Source organism: Neomonachus schauinslandi, chromosome 2, assembly GCF_002201575.2.
Source record: "Neomonachus schauinslandi chromosome 2, ASM220157v2, whole genome shotgun sequence".
Taxonomy (NCBI): domain Eukaryota; kingdom Metazoa; phylum Chordata; class Mammalia; order Carnivora; family Phocidae; genus Neomonachus; species Neomonachus schauinslandi.
In genome coordinates, this window is record NC_058404.1 from 31,424,020 (window position 1) to 31,440,466 (window position 16,447).

Below are 16,447 nucleotides of genomic sequence, written 5' to 3' on the forward strand. Positions count from 1 at the left end.
CGGTGGCTGCTGTAGCAAATTACAGTAAACTTGGTGACTTAAAACCATACACATTTAAGGGGCACCTGGGTGGCTCAGATGGTTAAGCGTCTGCCTTCAGCTTGGGTCATGATCTCCAGGTCCTGGAATCGAGCCCCCCATCAGGCTCCCAGCTCAGCGGAGAGTCTGCTTCTTCCTCTCCTTCTTCTTCTCCCCCTTCTTGTGCTCTCTCTGTCTTTGTATCGCTCTCAAATGAATAAATTTTTTAAAAAATCTTAAAAAAATACACTTTAAAAAATAAAAAAAACCCAACACATTTATTCTCTTACATTTCTGGAAGTTAGAAGTCTAAAATCAAGGTGTCAGCAGAGCGGTGTTTCTTCCAGAGGCATCAGGGAAGAATCAGTTTCCTTGCTTTCTTGTATTTCTGGGGGCTGCCTGCATTCCTTGGTTTGCAGCCCTTCCTTGAATCATTCCAGCCTCTTGCTTCCATCATGGCATTTCCTAGTATTGACTGACCCTCTTGCCTCCCTCTTCTGTGGATCCTTGAGATTACATTAGGCTCACCCTGATATTCCAGGATAATCTCCCCATCCCCAAATCCTTAACTTAATCATACCTGCAAAGATCTTTTTACCATTTAAGGTAATATGTTCACAGGTTCCAGTGATGGGGATGTGGTCATCTTTGGATCATTAATCAGCCTATCATGAGTAGTATAATAGCAGTCAATATATATACACACAAACATGCACACACGTGTGTAAATACAACATAGATATGGGTGCATGAGAAAAGGTCTGGAGGAGGATGTAATAAATTATTGACATAATTATCCCTAGGGAATGGGAGTAGAAGACAGGGAAGGAGGTGGAAGAGAATTGTATTTTTTAGTTCGTATGTTTCTGTGCTATTTTGCACTATTAAATGTCTTAGAGGAAATTAATGAAATTAAATGTAGTTAACATGTAATTAAATATGTCAAGAATATGTTCACTAGTTTTGATCTCAATAGAGCAATTGAACACTTCTATGAATTCTGTATTTTACATATTTTTACTGAAAACCCTGCTTATATTTTAGTGTTAGAAATAATTGATTATAGTTATATGAGCTAATGCAGTAGCTCAGACACCTCTGTCTTCTGAACAATAGTTTGGTCATTTTAAACACAAAGAAGATTTTAAGAAACTTAAAGGTATATTCCATTTATTTATTTATTTATTTATTTATTTACTGTTATTTTGTGAGACATAGTCCTCTTTCTAAATCCAATGGTATGTTGAAGCCTCTCCCCAGAAAAATATACACTTCAAACCTAATATGATTATGTAATTTTAGGTGTTTAGGGAGCCCACTGATTCCAGTTGAAGAACCACCCACCCTGAAAACGTTTGCAGAAAAAATCTATTGTCTTTCTCAGAAACTTACTGCTGAAAAAATACTTATCTATAACATGACTGCCATATTGGTGTCCAATTCTATTCTGGAGCCGTGCTACACCATACAGTTGCTATTCACTACATGTGTCCCTTTGAATTTGAATTTGAATTAATTAAAACTAAGCAACTAAAAATTCAGTGCTTAAGTCGCACTGACCACATTTCACATGCTTGATAGCTGCATGCAGCTGGTGCCATATTGAATAGCACAAACACAGAATATTTCCATCACTGAAGAAAGTTCCATTGGGCAGTACCATCCTGAGCAGGTACTCCAGGCTTAAAGTGAATAAAGATAAAATGTAGATGAAATGATTCTAAATAATAAGTTATTTAGAACAAAGTAATATTTCTTCACCTTAGGCACTGTCATATAGGTTATCTTATTTATTCCTTCTAACAGTTGTGTGAGGAACATATTATCTTCATTTTACAGAATTCAGGGGACAAACTTTAGTATAACTTGTGCTTCCAAACCCAGATCTGGACCATGCCTACCTAGTGAGTGCTCTTAATTGTTCTAAGCTGCTTTTCCTATTCCAGTGCTCCAGGTTTACATTCTCCTTGAAAATGTAATATTAAAGCTGTCTACTATCAAAGGTTTCTTATTCACTGTTAGGTATAGCATAACTATTTTCTGACTATTTTCTCATATGTTTGTGCCCACAATAGTGGGACTTCTTGCCTAAAGGCTTGCCTGAAGATAGCCAATGCTCAATAATTGTAAGGCTTATTCCTATTTCTCTTGTTCTGCCTGCCAATGGTGCCTCATTGCTTTGGCATCATTGTTTAGAATTGTTTGAAATGATACTACCGAGGATATTTCAGGGGAAAACTTGAGGTATAAGAAAGTCCTTATTATAATCATCACATGGCATAAAAATGGTTTTAAAATATTGCCTATGCTTGGAATTCTCTGAAAGGTGAAATTTTAAACAGGACCTAGAATGCATTTGAACTAATTTTTTTGTTTCCAAAATATCTCTTGATAAATTAGAGTTGGGGCTAAAAGTAATCTATAAATAGGGCTTTCAGGCCTCATGTGCTGAGTTTGCTAAACCAAGGCCCCCACAGGGTCAGAGGAGGGCTGAAACCTAACCATTGCTCATCCCACTAAGCCATGCAGAACTCAGGTCTGGGTTATTCAAAGTAGGGGCAGTTTCTAATCAACATAAAGATGCCATTGGCTTGCCAAACCATATTGTCATGGGAGCTTTTCCCTTTAAAGGAAGGCTACACAGGGGAAAGCTTTTCTGATTTGCTTGAAAATATCATGGGTAGATATGTAGCAAACATTTTTGGAATGACACTTTATTACAATTACTGACTTAAGGAACATAAAGTAGGAGGGGCTGAAACTACTTACCCTAGGATTTAAGGGACACTCTGTGCATGTATAAAAGAAGACTGTCTTGAATGCTGATGCCCAAAGCATTGATACAAAGTGAAATAAAATCTAGAGAAGAGAACCCTGGATAAAGATCAATTCATCTGTTTATTCAATAATTCATTTTGAAGAAAAGCAGCTGTATGGTAGTATAGTACTTTTCAAGTTGTGATCTGCAGACCTCTTTAGGGGTTATGTGGGTGGAAGCGAGGTTGGGAGAAAATAGAACCAGTCAGGCTTCGGATGCCCACTCCTGCTTCAAACAGGGCAGCTCAGAGTTAATCCATTTTACATAAGGGATTTCTAACTTTTGAAGAAATTCTCATGGCTAAAATATATGTGAAAATGACTACCCTAGAAAAGTTCATTATAGCTATACTCATTGAGTATTCACCACATAACAGATAGTCACAGGTATTAACAATTTTAATCTTCTCAAAACCCTTCGGTAGTCATATTATCCTCTATGTGTGAAACAGAAAGGTTAAGTAACTTGTTAATGTCACCTAGCTAGTAAATGGCCAGGCTGAAATTTCAACATCTTACTTCCTTCAAAAGTGTGACTATCAAGTAATTCTAAACTCTGCATTAGCTTGAGTGCAATATCAAAAAATCCAAACAAAATGTCCATTTTTGGAAAAATAAAATTCATATTAAAAATGCAATAATGAAGATACAGTTTGAGATAAATACAGTCCCAATTAATTTTCCTAGAGGAGCTTTATTTAGAGTGTTATATGGTGATGATTGATTCACATCATTTGTCTGGCCATGTCTTTTGCCACGTAGCTTATAAACCTGACCCTCTGCTCCCATAATAATAATAATCTCAATAATCTAGAAATAATCATTTCTTTCACAGTGTGCATTTTTGAAGTCTGTTCCATTTTTTTATAATAATCTCTTCATTGCTTCTCATCTGTAGAATTTTTACTCATCTTTGAGGGTCTAACTTTTCTCTCATCCCTGACTTTCTTACCCAGTTTTATCCCATTTTCTCCTCTAAGCCTCTGGAGCAATAAAAAATTTCATTATAGGGTTATATTTAAAAAAACATAAAATGTGCTGCAATTATCTCTTTATATGTCTTGTAGAGCAAGGATTCTATATGATTCACTTTTATATACTCCAATGTGTATTAGATCTGCAATAAAAGCTAGTTGAATGAGTAAATATATAAACGAATGATGACCACTGAAGATTTCCACAACTTGAAAGTGTGAACTGTTTACTGTGGTTTCAAAACAGTCTCTCCACCTGGCCCATTCTTCTGTTCCTAGACCCCAGAGGGCACTTTACCAGCAAGTAAAGGAGGTGATTGAAGACCAGCTCCAATGCTCTAATCTGGTCCATTCTGCAGCACATTTATCTTTCCAGTCTTCAGAAGCTAGGAATGGCTTTTAGTTGTAGAGTGACATTTCCTATCCCCCCCCACCACCACCCAACCACACACACACACACAAAAGCTCCAATTGGAAATGAGTACAATGGAAGTTTTGGAAGTTGCTAGAGAGATTCCGTACTTCTTTCCTTCCCTGCTGCTATCCACTCCCTTGCATTATTTATATTTGCATGGTTTTTGGTTTAGCCTATGATGTAGTGAGCTTCTTGTGGGGGGAGGACAAATATAACGACTTACTCATTTTTTTTTTATATCACCTTTCTTCGTCACCGCCTTCATGCAGGACTCAGCACAGTGTTCTTCATAGGTCATTCCTAAGTTATGAAATAAAATGACTGTCTCTGGTCAGTCCCTATACAAAATGTAATATAGCATAGCAATGCATTGCAGGCATGCCAATGTGTTATAGTCTTCGTGGTATATCGCACACATTACTACTGTGGAAGCGGTAATTTTTAGTCACCATTCTTAAAAAGTTTGTATTTAAGTTGGGAAGAAGTTTTTTTGTTTGTTTGTTTTATTTTTTTGAACCAAGCACTGATTACATGAAGTGTTTTGCACGATCTCATTTGAGATAAATCATCACAGTCAGTTCCCCGCACCTTGGGGTCTTGTGTATCATGAGCTTCTGTTACTCTACCCAGCTTTTCTGGGATGAGGGGCTGAGGACATAGCAGAAGGCTGAATCAGTCATCTGTGACGGGAGGTGGCATGAGAATCTTCAGCAGTAGTATTCCTCCTTCCTGGATGGAACTACTGGCTTCAACCAAATATTCCTTTTTATGGAATTTTGGGTATAAGAGACAGAAGCAGCAGGAAGTTTGAAGAAGTCATAGTAACACTGGAGAGGTGGAGAGAAAATTCGATCAAAGAGAGAGGAAGAGACAAGGAGACACTGAGTCACATGTAAGGAGGTGTCTCTTGAGTAAGAAAAATGGAAGCCAGCCTTTGAATGGACAAGATACTCAAGCAGAGCTCCTCTGGGTCGTTAGTGTTACTGTCGCATCTAGAGAGTAATAATCCCAGCTCTTCAGGAGCAGTTCACTTTCACTCTGTTTTCCACCCCCCACCCCCCGCCCCGTTTTTATAGTTCCTGAGGTTACCTAATGCCTCAGGCTCTTTCAGGTTTCTTTGTGAAACATTCTTCTGTCAATAACACTTTCAGTTGAAGAAAAGATTAAAGGTTAATAACTTTCAAGTCAATTAGGAGCTCAACGTTCTCATTCAAGATTTTGCATATGGACTGATTTTGATTTTAAGCAGTCAATATATGGATTTGGTTAGTGTTTATAAATCAATACAACTAAACTGAAGATGTGCCTAGAGCCCCCCACTCAATTTCTCCTCTTTCTGTATCTGATTTGTTGCCATTTCTCTTACATACAAATAACAGAATTTGCCTTTAGGGACCAAAGAATGTCCAAAGGGAATGAACTCAGTCATAGTGTTAATGGTAAGAAAAGGTTAAGGCAGTTGAGAAAGTTCTGTGTTGATAAATGAGGTGTGAAATATTTTTTCAGTCCCCCCAAAGGAGTGACTATATTCCTATATACATGTATGTGTATTTGTTCTAGCTTACTCAACTTACAGAAATATTTGATGACCAAATAGTTATCAAGTACTGAAACAGTGTATTTAGGGTATTATGGAGACTCCATGCCTTGTGACTTTTTAAATGGGAAATACAACCATATGCCTTTGATGGTTTGAGTAATTAACTGTTTAAGGCAGTGGACTGGATACTTTTTGGAAGTCTTCTTCAAAAGTATGATTTTGCATTCATTTATACATTTTGTATAGCAGATTTTAAAACATGTGATTGTAGCTGGAACAATGAAAAGATCAGAAACACTTTATCAATGACTCTGTAGATTTGTGTTTTAATTGCTTTGTAACATGTAGTAAACACTCTGGAGTATTTGCGTACAAATGATACAGTATCATTCGGAGTTCTAGTAATCATAGATGTGATTAAGAAAACCCCCTGTCATGGTTAATAATGATGATCTTAATACATTTTTATTGCTATAAAGGTTCCATTCTGCTCAATTATCCTACTGCTTTCATTGCCTCTGCAGCTGGTTCAAATCATCTAAAACAAGAAGCAGGACAAAGGTTATTTGAACGAAGCGCACTACAAGTACAAACACTTCACAGAAAAACCAAGAATCACATTACCTAAGTCATGGTGGTATTTCCCACAGGTAAAAACTATGCTCCCAAACCTACCTGGGTGTCCACACGCTTTGAAAAAGCCATTAGCAATGCAAATACTTTATTACCTCTGAGTTTTTGGGGAATGGAACAAAATTCCTAAGGAGGTTTTTATTTTTTATTTTTTATTTCCTGCCTCGGTTTTCTCTTATAAGGCACAAGGGGCACATATACAAATGGTCAAAATGATCTGATGACTTTTGGACCACTAAGTTGAGGTCCCTTGGGGATGTGCACGCACCATGACTTACTTCCCTTTCAGCTGGGGGAGGGATCTCTCTCCACAAATTAGTTGTTGATGACCACAACTCTAGCCTCCCGTCACTGTTCATTTGATGGTTCACTCATTCTGTGTATCTAGATTGATATATGTATCAGACATCACACCAGGCAGTGGGCAACATGGTGCTAGCAGGACAATTTTTTTTTATTTTTTTATTTATTTTTTTAAGATTTTATTTATTTGAAAGGGAGAGAATGGAGAGAGAGAGAGAGAGAGCATTAGAGGGGGGGAGGGTCAGAGGGAGAAGCAGACTCCCCGCTGAGCAGGGAGCCCAATGCAGGACTCGATCCTGAGGCTCCATGATTATGACCTGAGCCGAAGGCAGTTGCTTAACCAACTGGGCCACCCAGGCCCCCTTGGGACAATCCTGAAAGAAGTGTAGATGACCTAGATAATCATCAAGAATTATCTTTGAAAATAACCATTCAAAGCTAAAAAGATATGAGACACATTTTTAAACATTTCAAGAGAAAATGCCCCAGTGGTAAAGAGCTGAAAGAAATTTTTCAAAAGAAATAGTGGTTGTGAAATCTGTAGACCAACCGAATATGTTTATTGAATGAAGGACAAATGATATTCTGAGAAAATACAGTCTGGGGCTCCATAATCGGAAAACAGAAGGCCAACATAATCTAGAGTCTGTGAGAGAGATGCACACTTTTCTAGGTTCCCATAGCACACTGACCATGTGTAAGTTTAGAATGAGTTTTCAGAGGTTCCCTCCCCACCTTGTTCTTCTGCGATGTGATCCCATGTGATAAATATATATTATTAATAGTACATCTTTGCCATTTACTGGATTCGTATTATGGATCACTGGCGCCCATATGGCTAAAAGCCACTTCCTCTACATTTGTACTCAGCTAATAGTTCCCTAGTTTGTAGTTGTAATTCTAAGCCACAGGCGCTAACCACCATCTCTGAATCAGCAGCTGACAGATATGAAAAAGATAGGAACAAAACCTAAAACCTCATCTAGAGGAAAAACAGTCTTCCCAGAGTCATTATAACAAAGTAATAGTCCTCACCAACAATAAATAACATTTATTAAAAACAAAATCTATACTAGGCTCTTTGTTGGACATATTTCATACATTATTTCACTGAATGCTTTCTCTCACCCTACAAGGTAGAAATTATTCCTCCTGTTTTGTAGATAAGGAAACAGGCTCAAATTGGGTAATTTGCTTTTAGCCACACAGCTAGTAATTGGATTCAAATGAAGATTTGTCTGACCCCAAATCTGTATTCTTCCTGACTCACCTAATATTAAATATCTGCGTGTGGCCAAGCCCTGAGCCAGCCCTGAGCCAGGTACATTGGGGTTATAGTTTAGAGGATAAAGAGCACAAAATGGTAGAATGAAGCACAAGCTCTAGATTCCTCTGGAATTCAAGTCCCTTCCAGAGCACTTCCCAGCCATGTCACCTTCATCAGACTCTGAGCCATGGTTTCTTCATTTGCAAACTGAGGCCCACAATTGTATACATGTTGTACAAGTTCCCTATCGGTACTGAAACAGATTACTCCAAATTTCGTGGCTTAAAACAACACGAATTGATCTTCTTGGGTCCTGCTGGCTAAAATCAAGGTATCAATAGGGCTATGTTTCTTCTAGAACTCCGACTGAAGAATCTGTTTCTTTCCCTTTCCCAGCTTCTGGAGGACATCCGCATTGCCCTGCTCATGGCCTCTTCTACCATTTTCAAAGCCAGCAGTGGGCTAGTTGAGTGCTTTGTCATACTGTGTCAGTTGTCAGTTTGTCGTTGACTCTTCTGCCTCCTGTATCTGCTATTAAGGACCCTCATGATTACATTGGGCCCACCCAGATAATCTGTACAAACCTACTGACTTTAAAGTCAGCCGATTAGCAACTTAATTCCCCTGTGCCAAGTAACATAACATATTCACAGATTCCAGTCATTAGGTTATGGACAGCTTGGGAGGGGGGGCATTATCTTGCCTACCACAAATATAAACCATGCCTTTTAAAGAACTTACTATATAATTTCTGATGCAATTATTAGGATTATTTTAATATGCAGATAATGTAATGTATGAATCTGTTCTCCTGATAAAAAACAACTCCCAAACACACCTGCATTTATTTATTTACCAATGTGTGTGTGTGTGTCCCTAAATTCCACTCCCCCCAGAAGTAACTACTGTTAAGAGTTTAACATGAATCCTAGCAGAGTTTTTAAAATTCATTTTGGGGAGCCTGGGTGGCTCAGTCGGTTAAGCGTCTGACTCTTGATTTTGGCTCAGGTCTTGATCTCAGGGTCGTGAGATCAAGGCCTGCATTGGGCTCCATACTCAGTGGGGAGTCTGCTGGAGATTCTCTCTCTCCCTCTCCTCCTGCTCCTCCCTCTACTTGCATACATGCTCTCTCTAAAATAAATAAATCTTAAAAAATTAAAATTCATTTTCAAACATATAAATATACATTCACACATATATACATATATTTAACATAAAATTTATTATGCCATTCATATCATTTTATAACTTGAACATTTCAAATAGTTATTTTCCCTGAATAAGTGTATCTCTACCTTATTCCTTATTTTGTGCTGTTTTATAATGGAAATATAATTTATAAATCCAATTCCTTCATGGTGAATTTTAAGGTTTATATGAATTTTGTTGTTATAAACAATGCCACAGTGAGCATCTTTGTGCACCCTTGCAAATGTATCTCTGGAAGGGATTTCTGACAGTACAAATTGACATGCTAGTTTTAAAACATTATTTAAATTCTTGAAAATAGTCATACATATGTTTCCCATAAATGCATAGGTACAATCAAATTGTATGTTCCCTGTCCTCTCTCTTCTGCCCATAGCCACACCCCAAACACCAAGGTACCTTTCTGGTATTAATACTGGTAATAGATCTCATTTCCAGTCTGCTGCCAGGCTTATGGGCATAGAATATAATATAATTCATTGTTACTTTAACTTATGTTTCCTTGCTCATCAGAGATGCTAAATGACTTTCCTTATGATTATTTGTTATTTAAATTTGCTTTTTCATAAATTATTCATATTGCTTCTATTGGATTGGTTATCTTTTCATTATCAATGTGTACGTGGTCTTTATTATAGAGACTAATCCTCTGATCTGTGTTACAAATATATTTTCCCAAACTATCAATTTCTTATTGATCTAGTTTCTGATGTGTCCTGCAGTATTTTTTTTTTCCACTTTTATGCAGTAGAAGATGCCTATTCTTACAGAGCTCCTGAATTTCTAGTCTTCATAAAGGAGGTCTCTTATGCACCTAGGTTGCTCATGTGGATTTCTAATGCTCATAAAATTTTAGTTTATTATTTCATAATCCTTTCTGGAATTTATTTTTGTATATGATGTAAAATAAAGTTCTTAGTATATTTTCTATGATTATATACAACTAGCTGTAGTTCCATTTATTAAATAATATACACTTACACCTCTAAACTATAACATTTGTCATATATTAAATTAAAAAATATAGCAGGATCTACTTTTGGATTTTCTATTGTCTTCTACTGATTTATTTGTCTTTGGTTCTATTAATACTACAGTTATATTATTTTAATGCTTTATGCTATGTTCTGATTTCTGATAAGATGATTTCTCCTTTGCTCTCCTTGCTAATCTTGGGCATGCATCTTTCCTTAAAATATTTAAGATCATTTTTTAAATCCAATTCAAAACAAATAATAACAAAAGCAAATAAATAATGTACCAACATCCTGTTGGAAGTCCAAAGTAATTGTATTAAATGTAATTATATTAAATGTAATTGTGTTAAATATAACCACATTAAATTAATATATTTCTTTAAGGAAAGATTTTCTTTTCTCCCTCTCTTTTAGCAACATAACCTTCAAATTGTAGCTGGGTACATGGCTATCTGGAATAAAGCCTGTATTTAATAATCTTTACAAATGGGTAGGCTGTGTGCTTAAGTTCTGGTAATAGTCCCATTACCCTCTGTTAGCATCTTGCCTGGACAGGGTAAAATGGGTGATGGAAAAAAAGTAGCTGTGATAATCAATTTAGACCTTGAGACTGGCTCTAGAAGTAGGGACCTTTATGGCTATGTTTTTATGTCCGTTAATTGTTTCTTTTTCCCCTTTTTTCTTACTAATTTATTTAAGAATACAGTGGTAGGATTGTATCCAAATTTATATCACCCTGTGGTGACACAGAAACTATTAGGATTTTGTCTAGTCCCTATATTAGGGACACAAATTTGTCTCCTGGGCAAGGGGCAGACATGCTAAGGAGCACATGTTGTGGACTTTGCTGGATATGTTCTGTCTAACCCTCTATATCCCGTTCCACCGTTTTTTTCCCTGGAAGGCTGACTTGTACGTAATACACCAATAAGCATCTTCACATCCAGCTTCCAGTTTGGTTCACTCTGGCAGACACTATCAGGAGATTAGGGGGAGAGAGGAGAATGAGTTCTGAGCTTATGTTTTCCAGGTTCTTTCCATGCTGGCTTATCTCAAGTTGGCTGCATGCCTCCACTGAAGAACACAGCTCCTGCCAGATAGCCCTTTCTGTACAGCTTCTCCCAGAGTTCTAGTGTCTACTCCATCCCTTCAGTGATAGGCGTGGTCATGGCTCCTTGCTGTTGTGAGCCCCATCATTTGTCTATTTCTCTGATGTCCACAGATTTTATTAAAATCTCCGTAATTACCCAGTTTGGGTATGCTACTGCTTTTATTACCAGTTTCCTGGCAATGCACTAAATTTGCCGTACAGTACACTCAACCTCAGCTGACCTTGGTGTCTCCAAATACAGAATCCCTGTGAGCATCTTATCCTGTCCTGAGAGTCTTGCTTTGGTTGGTATTACTAAGTAACAAATTAACACAATCATAGGAGCTTAAAAGTCACCCATTTATTATCTTATATTTCTCTAGGTCAGAAATCTGGGCTCAGCATAACTGGGTCCTCTGCTCAGGGGTTCATCAGGTTGAAATCAAGGTACCAGCTGACTAAGTTCTCATCAGGAGGTTGAAATCCTCTCCCAAGTTCATTTAGATGGTTGGCAGAATTTAATTCCTTGTGGTTATAGGCCTGAGGTCTTTTCTTGCTGGCTGTTGGTTGGGTGGTGGTCACTCTCAGCTCCTAGAGGCTGTCGTCAGGTACCAGCCACATGGCCCTCTCAGAACACGACAGCTACTTCTTCAAAGCCAACAGAAGATCTCTCTCCAGTGGGCTATCGCAGAGTCCAAAATTATATAATGTAATTACATGAGTAGCTATGCCATTACCTTTGCTATATAAAGTGACCTAACCAAGGGAGAGACATCCCAGTATATCCACAAATTTTTCTGAAACTCAAGATTCCTATTCCCTCAGATACACATCCTGTAGAAACTCAAGAGCGGGGAGAGGAATCTGGAAGGCCATTGTAGAATTCAACCTACCACAGTTGTAGAGGATTTAGGGTGTCTAAGCGCTTCAAATATCTGCAATTAACTTTCCTATTTTCTTCATTAATGTACCCTCACTATCAGAGACACCTATGCCTCAGTTTTACAACCTTATTGGGATTCTTTTATATAAAATGACTTGTCTCCCACCCAAGTACTAACCAGGCCCGACCCTGCTTAGCTTCCGAGATCAGACGATAGGCTTTCCTAACTGTTGGCTTCCATTAGGCTGTCTTGGGTCTGATAAGACTTGGTGATTTAGTTTCTCGATAAGAATTCTTTAATCTCCTGGGGGCAGGGAGGGAGGAGGGGAAGTTTAAACCAGATGGTGGCTGTGGCTAGTGTGGAGCTTGTTGGAGAAAGTAATATGAAGACCTTTACCATCAAATATATAGACTTTCACTTAATCATTCTGTCTTCAGACCAGCACCTTACCTGTACTGTCTTTTGCCTGTAATTCCAAGTCTGGGGTCTCTTAGTCTAATTTTTTTTTCTGGAAAAAGACCCTCTTGTCTCCTATGAATAGAGTGCAGAAGCGGTTGCCTCTCTGCTCCAGTAGTGTTGCTCTCCTATAGTCTAAATCAGACTCACCTTGTTAATGCCCCACCTTGCCTACCCCTTTAATGCTCTCTCTAGCTTATCAGCTTTAGGGGGATTTTATGAGGAAAACCTACTTGTTTATCTTCGCATTTATATGTTGAATAATTATCTGCCCTGATAACTCATTCGCCATTCCTGACTAACAGCTTTCCATTGTCATCATCATGCTTTGGTTACAGATATCTCCTTGTTCACCGAATAAATTCACTGAAGAGAAAGTTTTTGTTTCTGTGTCCATTATGATTGTTGTTTGAGGGTGAGTGACTCTCAAGTAGAAAAGGGGACACACATGTCTTTATTCTACCATGAAAACCAAAGGTCAATGTTCTGATAATGATCATTAAGATCATTATTTTACAATAAAGTTTACAGGTCATGGTATCTGCTTGGGGAGTTTAGGTTCCTTTTATGGAAAGAAGGTTTCAGCCCATTGTCCCTGAAGGGATAAAAGAGCTAACAGTGTGGCCCACAAGCGCAAGTGAAACTGAGAATGTACTTGAATCCTTTGTTGGCTTAATAGTCTACCTGCCCTCTGCCTTGAAGGAAATCACCTTGTTAAGTCAGTGAAGTCCCTTGAGGTTGAGGGAGCAGAGATGAGATAGTTTCTGCCTCCAGATAATTCATGTCAGCAATAAACCTTTGTGTGCTTCAAGCCGCCTTTTCGTTTCCTTTTCCCCCCCCCTTTAATGCAAGTAGTAAACACGATGGAAAACAAACAACGTAGTAACATTTGAGGAAGAATTCCCTATAAAAAAAATCCCAACTGGACTTAGTCATTTTTGTCTAATATAAATCTATTAGAGAGTTCATTCGGCCTATTGAAAGGATGGAACATTTGTATCTATTGAAAAGATTGTGTAAGCTTCTGGCTAAGACCTCATAGGAGACGTTTGGATGAAAAAGACATAGGAGACTTCAAGGAATTCACAGGTGGTAATATTAACCAAGACACATGTTATCTCTTAGGTTTAGTGGAGAGGTGGATAAAAGAGTAGTAAGGGCTCGGGGTGTCTAGGTGGCTCAGTTGGTTAAGCGACTGCCTTCGGCTCAGGTCGTGATCCCAGGGTCCTGGGATCGAGTCCCACATGGGGCTCCCGGCTCAGCGGGGAGCCTACTTCTCCCTCTGAACCTCTCCTCTCTCATGCTGTTTCTCTCTCGCTCGCTCTCTAATAAATAAATAAATAAATAAATAAATAAATAAAATCTTTAAAAAAAGAAAAAAGAGTAGTAAGGGCTGGAACGAAGCACAGCGGATCTTAAATTTGGCTGCATATTTTCTAAAAATATGGATTCTGTTTACACACATGCATATATACATATGTGAAAACACATACACTGGTACCTCACATCTCCCCAGGGTAATTAAAGCAGAACCTCTGGGTGAGGAGCTTGGGCTCTAGAATTTGAACATGCTTCTTAGATAATTCTAGAGTTGAGATCCACTGAACTAAGATCACAGATAACTTTGGCAGAAGATGAAGATGGGAGGAGAGGTAGTTACTTCTTCTTTTTTTTTTTTTTTCCTTTTGTGCTGATATCTCATTTTGTAACTTCCAAGAAAGCCATTGAAAAACCTAGAAACATTCCCTACTCCCTGTACCCTTCCTTTCTGGACAGGAGAGGCAGGTGATTGGTTCTCTGTCACCGAATCTCTGTCTCTTCAGGTAGAGAAAAAAAGAGTCAAAAGGCCCCACTTTTGAGCCAAGGCTGGGTCAATTAGCATTAGAGGATTTTTCTCTGTTTCCAAAGGTAGAGTTCCCCCTGCTTCCCCTGCAAACCAATCCTCCCACTTTAATCAAACCACCGATTGCCATGTCATCAATTTAATCACAGGCTTCCTTTTGAAAGGTTTGCTGCTGAGGAATTAGTTTCCAGGGTCACTGAACCCTTGTGAGCAGCCTCACCTCTGAAGCCAAAGAGAGAGCTCATTTGGAAGTCAGAGGCTTACCTGCTCAGATCTCTGCTGCAAACCCTAGGATGTAGTCCTGCTATGAAAACATTGCTCAGAAATAAAGTTATGAGGGCTTGACTGGCCCCTGTGAAGGTCCTGAGTTCAGCTCTTATTTTTAATCATGTTTAAAGAGAGGATCTCTTTTAATTCCTTGTAATAAAACCTGTTTTTCATTTTGAAAGGCAAACCAAGGCAAGAACAAAACAGAGTGTCATCAGTTCTTTGGGTGGTTTATGTCTCACGTGGATGTACTTCAGAATCATGGATATGAAAATGAGCATTTTTCTATTAGTGTGAATTAATTCCAAAGAAAATTTCCCCCTTCCATTGTCAAGGAGAAGAGAGTTAGGCAAAATGATTCCATCTCATTCGGGAGTAGTTTCTGTCTGCATATCACTGTTTTCTGGTTGTTCTGTTTGTTTTTAACTTGGATAAGCAGGCTTTAATTTTGTTATAGCCTCTCAAGACCTAGGTAGCCATGCATAAACTGATCTGGATTCCATTCTATATCACAAATCGACACCCAAAGTGATCCTCCTGAAAAACTGTTGTGGACTCTTCATTACAAATGACAATGTAAGATACCAGAGGAACACGGATGGAATTCTGAATCCCAAGTGGGTTTTTCAGCATCAGAGTAGGCAGGGGTTAAAAAAAAAAATCAACTATATTGATTTATAATTTTGTTGTAAAATAAATATGGAATGCTTCAATGCCAGTTTAACCAGCCCCTTTTCTCTGAAATAATATTGCAGATATATTTCACTTCTTTTCCCCTTGACTCTCAAACATTCTATAAGTTATGGGTAGAAATGTTCCTCAGAGAAACAGGGAAAGAGAGTAGAAAGGGGCAGCAAACATTGCAAACTCTTCAGTGATATTGGAAACTATTTGAATTTAGGATAGCAACACATATATCCCTTCAACATACCTATTAGGCAATTTCCCTGGTTTTAAGTTGAATATTTGGCATTGGAATTGTGAGCTACTGTATGATAATGCCTCTATTTCGAATTTCTTTATAAAAAGGGAGAGAAACCGAGCCTTAAAAGGCATGTATTTATATTATCACAGAAAAGGAAACAATTTCTATAAAACTGACTACTTACAAAATTTTCTAATTTGAAAAAGATTTTTGAAATGTGTTGGTGCACTTTAGTATTTTTGTAGAGTTGGGGAACACATCCTTCAAGGAGTGAGCACATGCATTTTAGATTCTTCCCCAAGAAAAAGAGTTGCCGTTTCTTTTGTTCTCTTGTCCTTTAAGGAGAATCGAAGGGAACAACACATCTTTATTTCTTAGAATCTTGACTGATCCCAATTCACAAACATTCAGTCTATGGAATCCAGGACTGTGTCTGTGCTTTGCTCTACCTGGATTGTGAGCTTTTCTAAAACAAATTAGATCTTTGTCTCCCTTCTTTCCTGGACCTGAAGGCATTTCTATGGGTTCTTGGATCATTCTTGTCTCCTGTTAGCCTGAGATGCTCTACATATAATTTTGGTGACTCCATCAACTATAGTACTCTGTGACAGCATGGAGTTAATTTAGTTTTGGTATTCTCTCACTAATAATTTATTCACTTTTACAATTTGAAGACATAGTAATGAAAAAGACACTGCGTGACGTCAACGTGTTTACACACTACCAGGCAACAATTTAATTAATAATTTTAACAAAATCATTTAAGAGAAAAATCTATAAGATCACCATAAGCAAAATAGCATGAGGATTCTAAGGGAAACCATTCTGA